The following is a 12,383-nucleotide window of genomic DNA, read 5'->3' on the forward strand; positions in this document are numbered from 1 at the left end:
TCACAATGGCAGTGTGACCACATGATAGAAGCTCCACCCCTTTATTGTGTGCTATGTCTATTGATATTTCTAAAGGAACCAAGACTGACCCACCTAGTCTTTCCATTCTATTCTGTATATTATTTTCCAGACCCTTACATTTTATCTTGGACATTTAAGGGTTTAACTTGATTGAAAATACAGTACATGTCTCCATACACACAGGTTCCACTGGATAAGAATAGTTTATTCTTCACTTACCAGGTTGAGGAAGGGATGAACAAAAGAGTTAGCAGGGAAATGTAATGTGAGCAATCAATATACAATGTCATTTTTTATGGCATGTTGAAATCCACCAGGAAAGTGTGAGAGAAATCTGGCACCAAAACATCGATGAGAAGCAAGCTAATTTGGCAAGATCCTTTGGATAGGGATATAATGAATATTTTAAAGAAATGCATAAATGATTCACATTTTTCTGAATAGGCTGATTCAGTGTGATTTAAGGTAAAACACTAACTCTTCTTTAAGCTTTGTTAAACCTTAATTACATCAAGAGCGAAAGTTGGTGAAAAAATATTGCTCTGCTGTTAGCTGGAAGCTGACTTTCTACTTAAGGATGACAATAAAACTCCATTCTGGGGTTGTGGTTTTCACTAACATATAGGAATATTTTAATAAAAATTACAAAATTAAAGCTGAAGAAGCAGGCAGGCAGTTCATTTCTGGCTGAGATGTCCAAAGATTATATTACTATTCAAAGTAACTTACAATTACTTGCATTGGTAAATTGGTGCAGCAATGATTCCATTTTCTTAAGCATCTTTACTGATCTCGGATTATCCTGGTCTTAACTGAGAATATCTACTAAATTTGTATTCTTATAAGTGTAATCTAGAGCACACAGATTTAATCCATAACACTGCATAAAAAAACTCAGTTTCAGCTGGAGAATGTTTTTCTGATGTAATGCTGTACTGCCATCTGATGGGTAAACACAAAACTGCACCAAAAAGAATTAATCCAAAATGTCCATATTTACCTTGCAGAATTGATTGTCGTGCTGTATACATCCAATGTGCTAAGCAAACAAGTATGCTTGAATGTTGTAAATACTGTAACATAAAGAATGGGAGGTTTCAATACTGTGTATTTGCTTACAGTAAAAATAATAAAGAGATTCTCACACATTTTGAAAAGGGGAGATTTTTAAAAATTTCTTTATTATAGCCCCATTCATTCATGTTTAAAATAAGGGAATAACTGTAGCTTGCAGATAGGCTCACCTCCAGTCCTTATAACTGTCTGGTTAACTGAATTATCTGATTCATAATATTATTGTGTTCTTTTCAGCCAACTTTTTTCCTTTCAGAAAAGTTATTAGGGGTACAACTGTAGGAGATGACCAGGCTGAGCTTGAGTGAAGGGTCAAACATGTCATCAATCATAGTCCCTTTGTGCCCACAAGAAATCTAAGTCCACCCTACCTTGAATTCCTTCTACCTTTATTTACTACCAATTTCCTTTGGCCATTAGTAGTTCAGATTCTTGTAGAGCGCTTAAGCTTGCAATAAATCTTTATACTCATTTGAACTGCCTGGATTTCCTGATTTCTCTGCTGCTTGACAACAGCTAAAGGGGATCAGTTGATTATTAGGCAATAGCATCAGAACTGAAGAACCAATGATTTCTTTCTCTGATTAGCAACCCTAAATTCATCTCAGGACGTTTTAGAACTCCTTTTTAGTTTTGAGGTTAGTTTAGTGTTGCTAATTGGCAGAAGCAGACAACTTTTTTTATATATATTTTCTTTCCCTTATTGCCATAGTGGAAAAAGCGTTCCGGCAGGCGCTCTCATAGAGTTTAATTGAAATGTGGGATCTCAGAGAACTGCAGATGGCAGGAGACATGACAGTATAATGAAAGAGATAGAAAATATGAACATCTCATAACAGGTCAGTCTAAGAATGTGGTGTTTCATGCACTAAAATTATTCCTATTTTTTCTCTCCTTTGAAGAAACCAATAAAAATGATTTTCTCCCCCATCAGACAGAAGACAGGCTAGAAGAAAATACAAAACTAATGTTCAGCCCAGCCTCATGAGCAGCATTTGGATGCATTTGATAGTCTGGATGCACAGCTGATTGGCATTTCAATGCTGTCCCCATATGGCAGGCAGTCTGGTGCTGGACAGCTTCTCTGGCAGAAGGGAAAGACCTTTGGGAGTCACACACACACACACACACACACACACACACATACACACACACACACAAGAAACTGATTGGCTGCTGCTGGAAGTTCTCTGAGGAACTTCTTGTCAATTCCTTCTCCACCTGGCTTTCCTTTAATTAAAGGCTGATGAGAAGGTCCATGTGGAGGAGTTGGGACAGAATAAGTAGTAAGGGAGAGAAAAAGAGAAAGAACACAACAAAAGCAGGTCATTAGAATGACATCCACTACAGTAAACTGTGCTTTCCCCGCTTTTTTTTTCTTTCTTTTTAAATAGAGTTGGTATATATTACTATAGAGTAGCGAGGATACATTATACTCACTAATTTACTATCATTTCCTATATTATGCTATTTTCTGTCAAATAATCTAGGTGGTAGTTCCTACATTTAGAAAATCTTCCCTCAAACAAAGAGGTGAAGGCACAGCATAGATATCTACTACTTGATAAGATAGAAAAATGTGGGTTAGATAGCATCACCACCAGATGGATTCGTAGCTGGCTGACAGGCCGTACTCAGTGTGTGGTCCTCAATGGAACTGAATCTACATGGAGGGAAGTGTGTAGTGGGGTGCCCCAAGGCTCTGTTCTGGGCCCAGTGCTCTTCAACATCTCCATCAACGATTTGGATGAGGGGATAGATGGGGAACTCATCAAATTTGCAGACGACACCAAGCTGGCAGGAATAGCCAATACTCCAGAAGACAGGCTTAAGATACAGGAGGATCTGGACAAACTCGAACACTGGGCACTATCTAACAAAATGAAATTCAATTGTGAAAAAAGTAAGGTTCTACATTTAGGCAGGAAAAATCAAATGCAGAGGTATAGTATAGGTGGTACCTTGCTCAATAGTAGTAACTGTGAGAGAGATCTTGGAGTCCTAGTGGACAATCACTTAAATATGAGCCAGCAGTGTGCTGCAGCTGCCAAAAAAGCCAACACAGTGCTAGGCTGCAGTAACAGAGGGATAGAATCAAGATCACGTGAAGTGTTAATACCACTTTACAATGCCTTGGTAAGGTCACATTTGGAATACTGCATCCAGTTTTGGTCACCACAATGTAAAAAAGATGTTGAGACTCTAGAAAGAGTACAGAGAAGAGCAACAAAGATGATTGGGGGAATGGAAGCTAAAACATATAGGGAACGGTTGCTGGAATTAGGTATGTGTAGTTTAATGAAGAGAAGGGTGAGGGGTGACATGATAGCAGTGTTCCAATATCTCAGGGGCTGCCACAAAGAAGAGGGAGTCAAGCTATTCTCCAAAGCACCTGAAAGCAGGACAAGAAGCAACGGATGGAAACTAGTCAAGGAGAGAAGCAACCTAGAACTACGGAGAAATATCCTGACAGTTAGAACAACTAACCAGTGGAACAACCTGCCTCCAGAAGTGGTGAATGCTCCAACACTGGAAGTTTTTAAGAAGAGACTGGCCAGCCATTTGTCTGAAATGGTATATGGTTTTCTGCCTCAGCAGGGGGTTGGACTAGATGACCTCCAAGGTCCCTTCCATCTTCTTCTTCTTCTTCTTCTTCTTCTTCTTCTTCTTCTTCTTCTTCTTCTTCTTCTTCTTCTTCTTCTTCTTCTTCTTCTTCTTCTTCCTCTTCCTCCTCCTCCTCCTCCTCCTCCTCCTCCTCTTCTTCTTCTTCTTCTTCTTCTTCTTCTTCTTCTTATTATTATTATTATTATTATTATTATTATTATTATTATTATTATTACTATTCTTATTATTCTTATTCTTATTCTTATTCTTATTCTTATTCTTATTCTTATTCTTATTCTTATTCTTCTTCTTCTTCTTATTCTTCTTCTTCTTCTTCTTCTTCTTCTTATTATTATTATTATTATTATTATTATTATTATTATTATTATTATTATTATTATTATTATTATTATTATCTCCTTCACTTCTGCAAAATCGTATAACTATCATATTAGTCCAGAAGTTCAAATTTAAGGACTTGAATCAATATGATAATCTTAGTCCAAAGTTCAAATTCTGCTGTGCCCATATAATTTAGTCTGAATTCCTGGAAAGAAGATACTTATAATTTGATATATTTTATAATGTTAAAAGGAAGCTGATCTCTTCAGCTCCTGAGCCTTCACTAACAGTGCCATATGAACAGAATCTGGGGCTTTACTATCCTCAATCAGCAAAAGCTCTTCTGATGTTAATATGAAAGCCATTTCCATGTGTTAGCACTTTTTTAACGGGGTGAATTTCTCCATTGAATTTCTCCAGTGGAGGCATGTAAGCAAACGACAATGGCCTCTAGGGTCAACTTAGCAGGATGTGATTTTCTAATTATAAATATCTAGTCTCCATCCTAAAGACTTCCTTTCTTAATAAATGCAAACTGGGATAAACTAGAGAACTACCTGTCACAATTCGCTTGGGCTTATCCAGAAGCTGTTCTTATATTAGCAGGCGACTTTAATGCCAGATCAGGCACTAAAGATGATGCCCCCTTTTCTTAGTTTAACAGTCGTATTTCTGCACTAAGAGGTCATTCCAAAGGCCAGCAATGCCATTCCATGTTCAAGGACATTAATCTAGCAGAATGGTGCCTACAATGCATTGTCAGAAGATTTTAGTAGCTTTGCATACTAGATGGGGACTGAATGGTGACCTTATTGACTGTTAGCTGGAAAAATGTGTTTTGATGTTTTTAATTATTTATGATGTTACTATAGCCATGGCTAAAGTGGAAAGTGCAAAAAAAAAATATCAGGAAGAAGGCAACAATTATCCTCTTCTGCAATACTGCCAAGAAAACTGTACGATTGCATGAAGTCAGACATCAGGTCTGACTTGCTAGCATGTTACTATGCATACCTATTCTGAAGTAAATCTCGCTGAGTTACTCCCAGCTCAGGTAATTGTGTATGAGGTAGAATAGGGAACAAGGGGTATGTGCAAGGGTCAAGAAAATAGCATATTTGATGAGATTGGGATGCCCCCAACTCTACTGGCCTTTTATAAGACCCTAAAGACTTGGCTCTGTGTGTCAGGCCTTCAGTCCCTGAATGTGTGAAAGAATCCATCTCCACGCTGTGTTAGTGATGTTGATTGTGATGCTTTCCTCACCTTCTATGTACTTTAATTTTTATATGAATGGTGTAACTGCATTTTACTTGATATTGTTTACTGCCTGGAATGACTTGTTGAGATGGGCAGCTACACAAACCGACTAATCAAATAATAAATAATGTGGCTGTAAAAGCTTATGTCCTAGAATATCACTGGACCATTTTTTTAGCAAAATATTATAGCCCAGTGGTATAGGCAGTATATGATCATGAAATTCCCATCATATCTAGTAGCAAAATAAAAAATATTTATCAAGCAGTGTAACAAATTCAGGAATAGATTATTTTCTTAAGCCAGATTCCTAACTTCCTCTTTGGATCTGTCTCTGATATCTGCTCAGCATTCTTTTAAATCACATGAACCAAAAATGAATCACTCCAGAGGCTTTCTGAAAAAAATAGTTCAATGATACAGAAAATATTTAATCAATATCTTCAAGTATCATAATTAGAACAATGGGCAACAGAATTAGATTTTGTATTCCTCAAATCAATGGGATTAATGAAATGGTGTGTTGATTCCAAAAGAGAATGTGGTGGGATAAATTATGACAAACTGCAAAATATTCATAGATTTATTTATTTATTTATTTATTTATTAGTTTTTATAAACCGCCCTTCTCCCGAGGGACTCGGGGCGGTGTACAGAGGAAGGAAGAAGTATACAGACCGAACAATAAAATAATAAGAAACACTAATGAACACAAACTGGGACCCCAATTAACGCTATCATGCCAGGCCAGCCTGCTGGAACAAAAAAGTTTTTAAGTCGCGACGGAAGGTACGGAGGTCAGGGGCCATCCGGATTTCGGTAGGTAAGGTGTTCCAGAGGGCTGGCGCACCCACTGAGAATGCCCTCCCCCTGGGGGCCACCAGCCGACATTCCTTGAGCGGTGGCACCCTGAGGAGGCCCTCTCTGTGGGAGCGCACAGGACGGTGGGGTGCTGACATCGGCAGAAGGTGCTCCCGTAGGTAGTCCGGACCCATGCCATGTAGGGCTTTGAATGTCATTGTTAGCACCTTGAACTTCACACGGAAGGCAACCGGAAGCCAGTGCAGCGCACGGAGGAGAGGTGTGATATGGGAGTATCGGGAGGCTCCCAAGAGTGTCCGTGCCGCCGCACTTTGCACCAGTTGAAGCTTCCGAGTGGATCTCAAGGGCAGCCCCATGTAGAGAGCGTTACAATAGTCTAGGCGAGATGTCACAAGGGCATGGGTGACTGTACGTAAGGAATCCAGGTCTAGATAAGGCCGTAGTTGGCGAACTAGTCGAACCCGGGAGAAGGCCCCCTTGGTCACAGCTCCAATGTGGTCTTCCAGGGAGAGCTGCGAGTCTAGGCGGACACCCAGGTTGCGGGCCCTATCAGCAGGGGGAAGTAACTTGTCCCCAATGTTAAGCAGTGGGACGTTCTGAATCTCCTGGCTTGCCGGTACGTACAGCCATTCAGTCTTGTCCGGGTTCAGTTGAAGCCTGTTTCTCCCCATCCATTCCCGGACCGCTTTCAGGCAGCGGGACATCACGTCTAGGGCATCACTGATATTGTTAGGAGTTGAGATAAAAAGCTGGGTGTCATCAGCATACTGATGGTACCCTACTCCAAAACTGCGAATGATCTCACCCAGCGGTTTCATGTAGATGTTGAACAGGAGAGGCGAGAGGACCGACCCCTGAGGGACTCCGCAAGCGAGAGGCCTCGGGGTCGACCTCTGTCCCCCTGTCAGCACCGACTGCGAGCGACCCTGGAGAAAGGAGGAGAACCAACGCAGAACCGTGCCTCCCACTCCCAGTCCCCTGAGGCGTCGCAGCAAGATACCATGGTCGATGGTATCGAAAGCCGCCGAGAGGTCTAATAAGACTAGGACAGGTAGACCAGCCTTAGCATGGGAGGGTGCGCACCTTTGCTCCCGGGTCCTCTGGGGGAGAACAGAGGGTCGGAGCGTCTCACCGCCTGTACAGAGCGGAGATGACACTCCCGGTGATGATACGGCCCTCTGTCTGTGCAATGTACAATGATGTATTTTCCTCTTTCTAACTTTTAAGATTATTTGATACTTCAATTCTCAAATTTCCCCCATACTAGTTCTGAATTGTGGGGCATCATCAGATCCGGTAAAAGTCTATATCATTTAAAATTGCCAACAAGGTTCACTTTAGGCACTGGGAATTACCAAGGATACATGTAAGGGGGGGGAGTTCAATAAGGTATTAATGAATTCAATACTTAGTGATATTTTGGGGGTTCGCCATAAAGCTATTGTCTGACTACAGCGGTAACCATAAAAAATATGTCTCCTTGTGGGATGACAAGACTGAATGTTACAAAGACTTAGGTCTATGTACAAAGAGATGGGGCAGACACACCATTTATTCTCACTTGATGAAAAGAACAGAAAAAGACAGCCCTATTGTGCATTGAAATATCACTGCAGACATTTCTACATTCCTTTTTTCTCCCACAACTTTAAACCTATCCATCACCATTGTCTGCTCTTTGTCTACATCTGCCATACTCCCTATATTTTGTCTTACTGCTTTCCATATCCCTCCCCACATGCTTTCCTCAGTGGTTGTTGAGCTCAGCCTTGTGTCATCCTTTGTCAAGTGAGCTACTTTGTCTAGCTCATGATAAGATATATTTATCAAAAAAACACTATTGGATCATCTGGCAAGCACAATGAATTTTGCCAATCTCCTAGACCCAGCAAATAAATCAGATGAACTGGAGCTGTAATTGCAGGCAGGGCCAAAGATAAATGCCTTTTCTGTCAACTGCATGGACCAAGCTGAATTGTGACCCTACTTTTAGCGCATAGTATCTTTACAGCTCAGATTGAACTAAAAATATCAGGAAAATCAATGTTTGAATATTCCTGATCCAAAGTGAATGTTGTTTGTCTTCCAAATCTTAAAAACTTTAATTAGCACACTGTGAAATTTCATCTTTTCCAATGAGAATAAGTTCAACTTTCTTAATCTTTCCACATGATTTCAATCTTTGAAGCTTTCCTTCCCTCAGATTGTGTTCTGCTGCATTAATAATAGAATAAAATATGAATAAACATTAAAATGCTTGGATCTTAGAACTTCAACTCCACCTCATTAATTTTGATATTCTTTAAACTATACATATTTGCTGCCCTGAATTCCTAATATTCTGAATGCAGATATTATTCTGCAAAAATAATAATTGGAAGTTGGCAGGACTGATTTTGTTCTCAGGCTTAGCATACTCTTTCAAAAAAAAAATCATTAAATTGGGCACAAATTTCTGACAAAAGTTCCCTATTAATACCTTTCTTTTGAATTTAACTAACAAATGGAAAGCCAGGAAGCTCCTCAGTTTTCTTATGACCAAATGAATTTCATCTATCAATATTAAAAAAAATGTGTTTTCGGTTATTCAACTGAATGAGGGCTGATCTATACAGAAAAAAATTCTCTACCTGGCATAATTTTATACCCTATCAGGCCATTACTTCACCCAGCTCAGTATTATCTGTATTTGTTTGTTCTCCAGGATTTTAAAGTGGTGATTTTCCCAATTCCAAGTGTCCAGGGCTGAATCTGGAATATGAATTTTACCAGTAAGAAACTATTTCAAAACTGTAAAAACAAATAGAAAAGGCTGGTGTAGACATATCTCTTTTCATATCATCCATCTTGCTATACAATGTCAACCCCATACAGCTGATAAGATAGATAAAGCAAGTACATGCTCTATAGGAAAGCATTTTAATGTTATTCCGGGGTCCTGCAAAATCTTGTCCATCATTTTCCCGCGGTTCCAAAATTTAAGAAAATAATTTCTTAAGACCATGTTTCCTGTTCAGTTAGTTGCACTACAAGAAAAGTACAATATATGTACAAGAAGAAGGACAACACAATAAACAAATTGAACTGAGACAAAGTCCATCTATCAACCCCCAAACACTTATGTTTATATAGCTTTTTTACCCTGTGCATAAAAGCATTTCCTCTTCCCATATTTCAGCAAGTTTAAGGATGTTTGTAACATGAATGCCAGTATATTTAAAAATGTAATTACATCTATAAATCAGAATCCCCTAAGCACATCTTTCCCAAGCATCCAATACTGTGAATGGAATCTTGAATAAGTACAGACAAACACTAATGTGCAGAAACTCTAGCCAAACAGTTTTGTCTATGTGACCAGAATGCAGCCAAGCTGACCCTTAGCAAGGTTGCATTGTGAAATGACAATTAGCATACAATTTAGCAAAAGTCAAAGTGTTTTTTAGCTCCAAAATAAAATGATGAAAACTTCATTTTTGTACTCTGACAAGGGCGTATAAGATAAATCAGCATTCAGCCATATGTTTAATGGTTAAAGATGTAGGTGAAAGCAAAATAATACTTCAAAAAGTGGTGTTAAAACATAAGCATGTCTAAAAAAGCAAACATCTGAAAAAATATGGAAACCAGATCCTCCAGCTGCACTTACTGAAGAATTGGAATCTTGTACTTATCAAGTAAGTACACAGTCATCTGTCTGAGGGTCATTGTGAGTTATTCCAAATTAGGTAAAGGTAAAGGTTCCCCCGCACATGCGTGCTAGTCATTTCCAACTCTAGGGGCCGGTGCTCATCTCCGTTTCAAAGCTGAAGAGCCAGCATTTGTCCGAGGACATCTCTGTGGTCATGTGGCCGGCATGACTAGACGCCAAAGGCGCATGGAATGCTGTTACCTTCCCACCTTAGTGGTCCCTATTTTTCTACTTGCATTTTTACGTGCTTTTGAACTGCTAGGTTGGCAGAAGCTGGGACGAGTAACAGGCGATCACTCTGTTACGCGGCACTCGGGATTTGACCCACCAAACTGCCGACCTTCTGATCGACAAGCTCAGCGTCCTAACCCACTGAGCCACCGCATCCCTATTCCAAATTACTCCAGTTCAAAACCTGGGAACCATGCTGACAAAGAGCCGGCTTTAGCAGCAAAGTCAGCTGTTAATCAACAGGAGAGAAAAAAACCACCCCATCACTGAGTGCACCATTTAATGAAGACTTTTTTTGGAGGCTTCACCAAGTTATTCAATATTATTGACAGGGGAACCAGTGCAATGGCAAACAGTAGTGGGTTATAGTAAGTCTCCCTGAAAGAGTGTTGAAAGAAAAGCGTTCATCAGGGTCCAGTCCAAGCCAGGAATAAATAAAATGGAGACTGCTTTAGAAAGGTTGTAGCTTATTGAAGAGCAGAAGCACAAGACATGTGGATATGGACCAGCTGACCACATGTTGCTGGGAATGGTGGATTTTTATACCTTCCTGGGCTTTTGTGTTTGGAGTTGTTCCTGTGGCATGAATTTTGACCTGAGGTTCAGTGTGCCCTTCGGGTATTCTAATGGTGGTGGGTTAATCCTATTATGTCCTAAAGGTCATGTCCTGCTTCCCTGGGGCTATGGCTGATGGCTATGCCCTGTGTTTGATTTTTTGGGTGAGGGGTTGTTTGTTCTACGGATCTTTGTTTTTCTAATCCCATCAGCTCTAAGCTTCCTGGCTCCAGTCTTTCTGAAAGGATTATCAAATCTGCATTTCTACAGAGCTGATTTCTGCTTGGGGCAGAGAGACTTGGGAGGCTGGGCAAGTGGATTTCTGTCTAAGATTTTCTATTATTCCTTTGGGGAAATACTGTATATTCTGCTTTTTTTTAAATATCCCCCAAAATATGTCTTTCCTTCTCTCTCTCTCTCTCTCTCTCCCTGTGTGTCTTCCTACAACAGTCATTTCTTGATATTAACCTGTCCCAATCTTGCACCATTGACCAGATTGTGCCAATCAATATTTGCACAAAGCTTCTGATGTTTTTAGTAGTTTCTGCTATTTCCAGGCACTTGATTATGCAATCATGAGGCAGGGAGTCAAATACTTACTTATAATCAGCCCATGCTACATTCAAATTGATCTTCCGTCTCTTGCAGTTTTTCCAAAACCATCTTGTCAAATAGGAGCTGATTTTTTGTTCCTCTGTTGTTTGGGCAGTTTCCATTGTGCTTAGGAGGAAAGAACTTGTTTTCAATTAAAAGTTGTTAGACTACATCAGCTACCACACCAATTAGCAATATGAAAGTTGTTGGTAAGTAGGTAGTTTGATCTGTATTGCCTGGGGCTGTCCTTTTTTATTGTTACTGTTATTAACTAAATGTATGCTGTCCAACTTACCATGACTTGGGTGGTTCATAACAATGGAGATTATGTGCAAATGTACACTGATTAAGGATGACAGCTAGCTGTAATTACTCCCAAATGTGAGGAGCAAACTTGTATCTTGTTCTGACGCCTGATGACAGGACTGGCAAAACAGATGTCATGTACACAAGGAACATAGAATGGGTGAAAACTTGTCACTAAAGTTTGAGCAGAATGATCATGGCTTGGAGGCATAAAACACCTTGTTAGATGATTCTGATTTTATGGCTGAGGATTGTGCTGCAGGTACTACCATAGTAAGGGAGGACAATTCCTTTGCTATTGCTGAATTGCCCACATGTGACAATTCATGTGAGAAATGTTGTCTTATCAGTGCAACTAAGGGACATATTCTTTGAATAATCAATGGTGGTATCACATCATCCACATCAATGGGCTAAGCACTGGTTACTTCTGGGCTCATTAAGGTCTACTTATAATTTTGGTTTTTAGAATTGTTTTATATACAGTGTGTATGTTTTCAATTAATCCTTATCAAAGGAATAAGCAGTGTATGGTCTATTTAACAAGACTTCATGCAAATGCTATGGATATTCATGTCTGTTGGGGAGGGTGGAAAAAACTTGAATAAAAGGCTCATATTCCCAAACAAAATGGTGTATATTTTCTCCTATGCCTGTGGCAAGTTAAGGAGCCCTGATGGTACAGTAGTTAAAGTGCAGTATTGCAGGCAAACTCTGCCCACAGCCTGTAGTTCATTGCTGACAGGGCTCAAGGTTGACTCAGCCTTCCATCCTTCTGAGATTGGTAAAATGAGGACTCAGATGTTGGGGGTAATGTGCAAAATAATATTTACATTGTAAACTGCCCAGGGAGTGCTGTAACACAGGGGTCCCCATCCTTGGC

This window comes from Vipera ursinii, assembly GCF_947247035.1.
Source record: "Vipera ursinii genome assembly, chromosome: 3".
NCBI classification, from domain to species: domain Eukaryota; kingdom Metazoa; phylum Chordata; class Lepidosauria; order Squamata; family Viperidae; genus Vipera; species Vipera ursinii.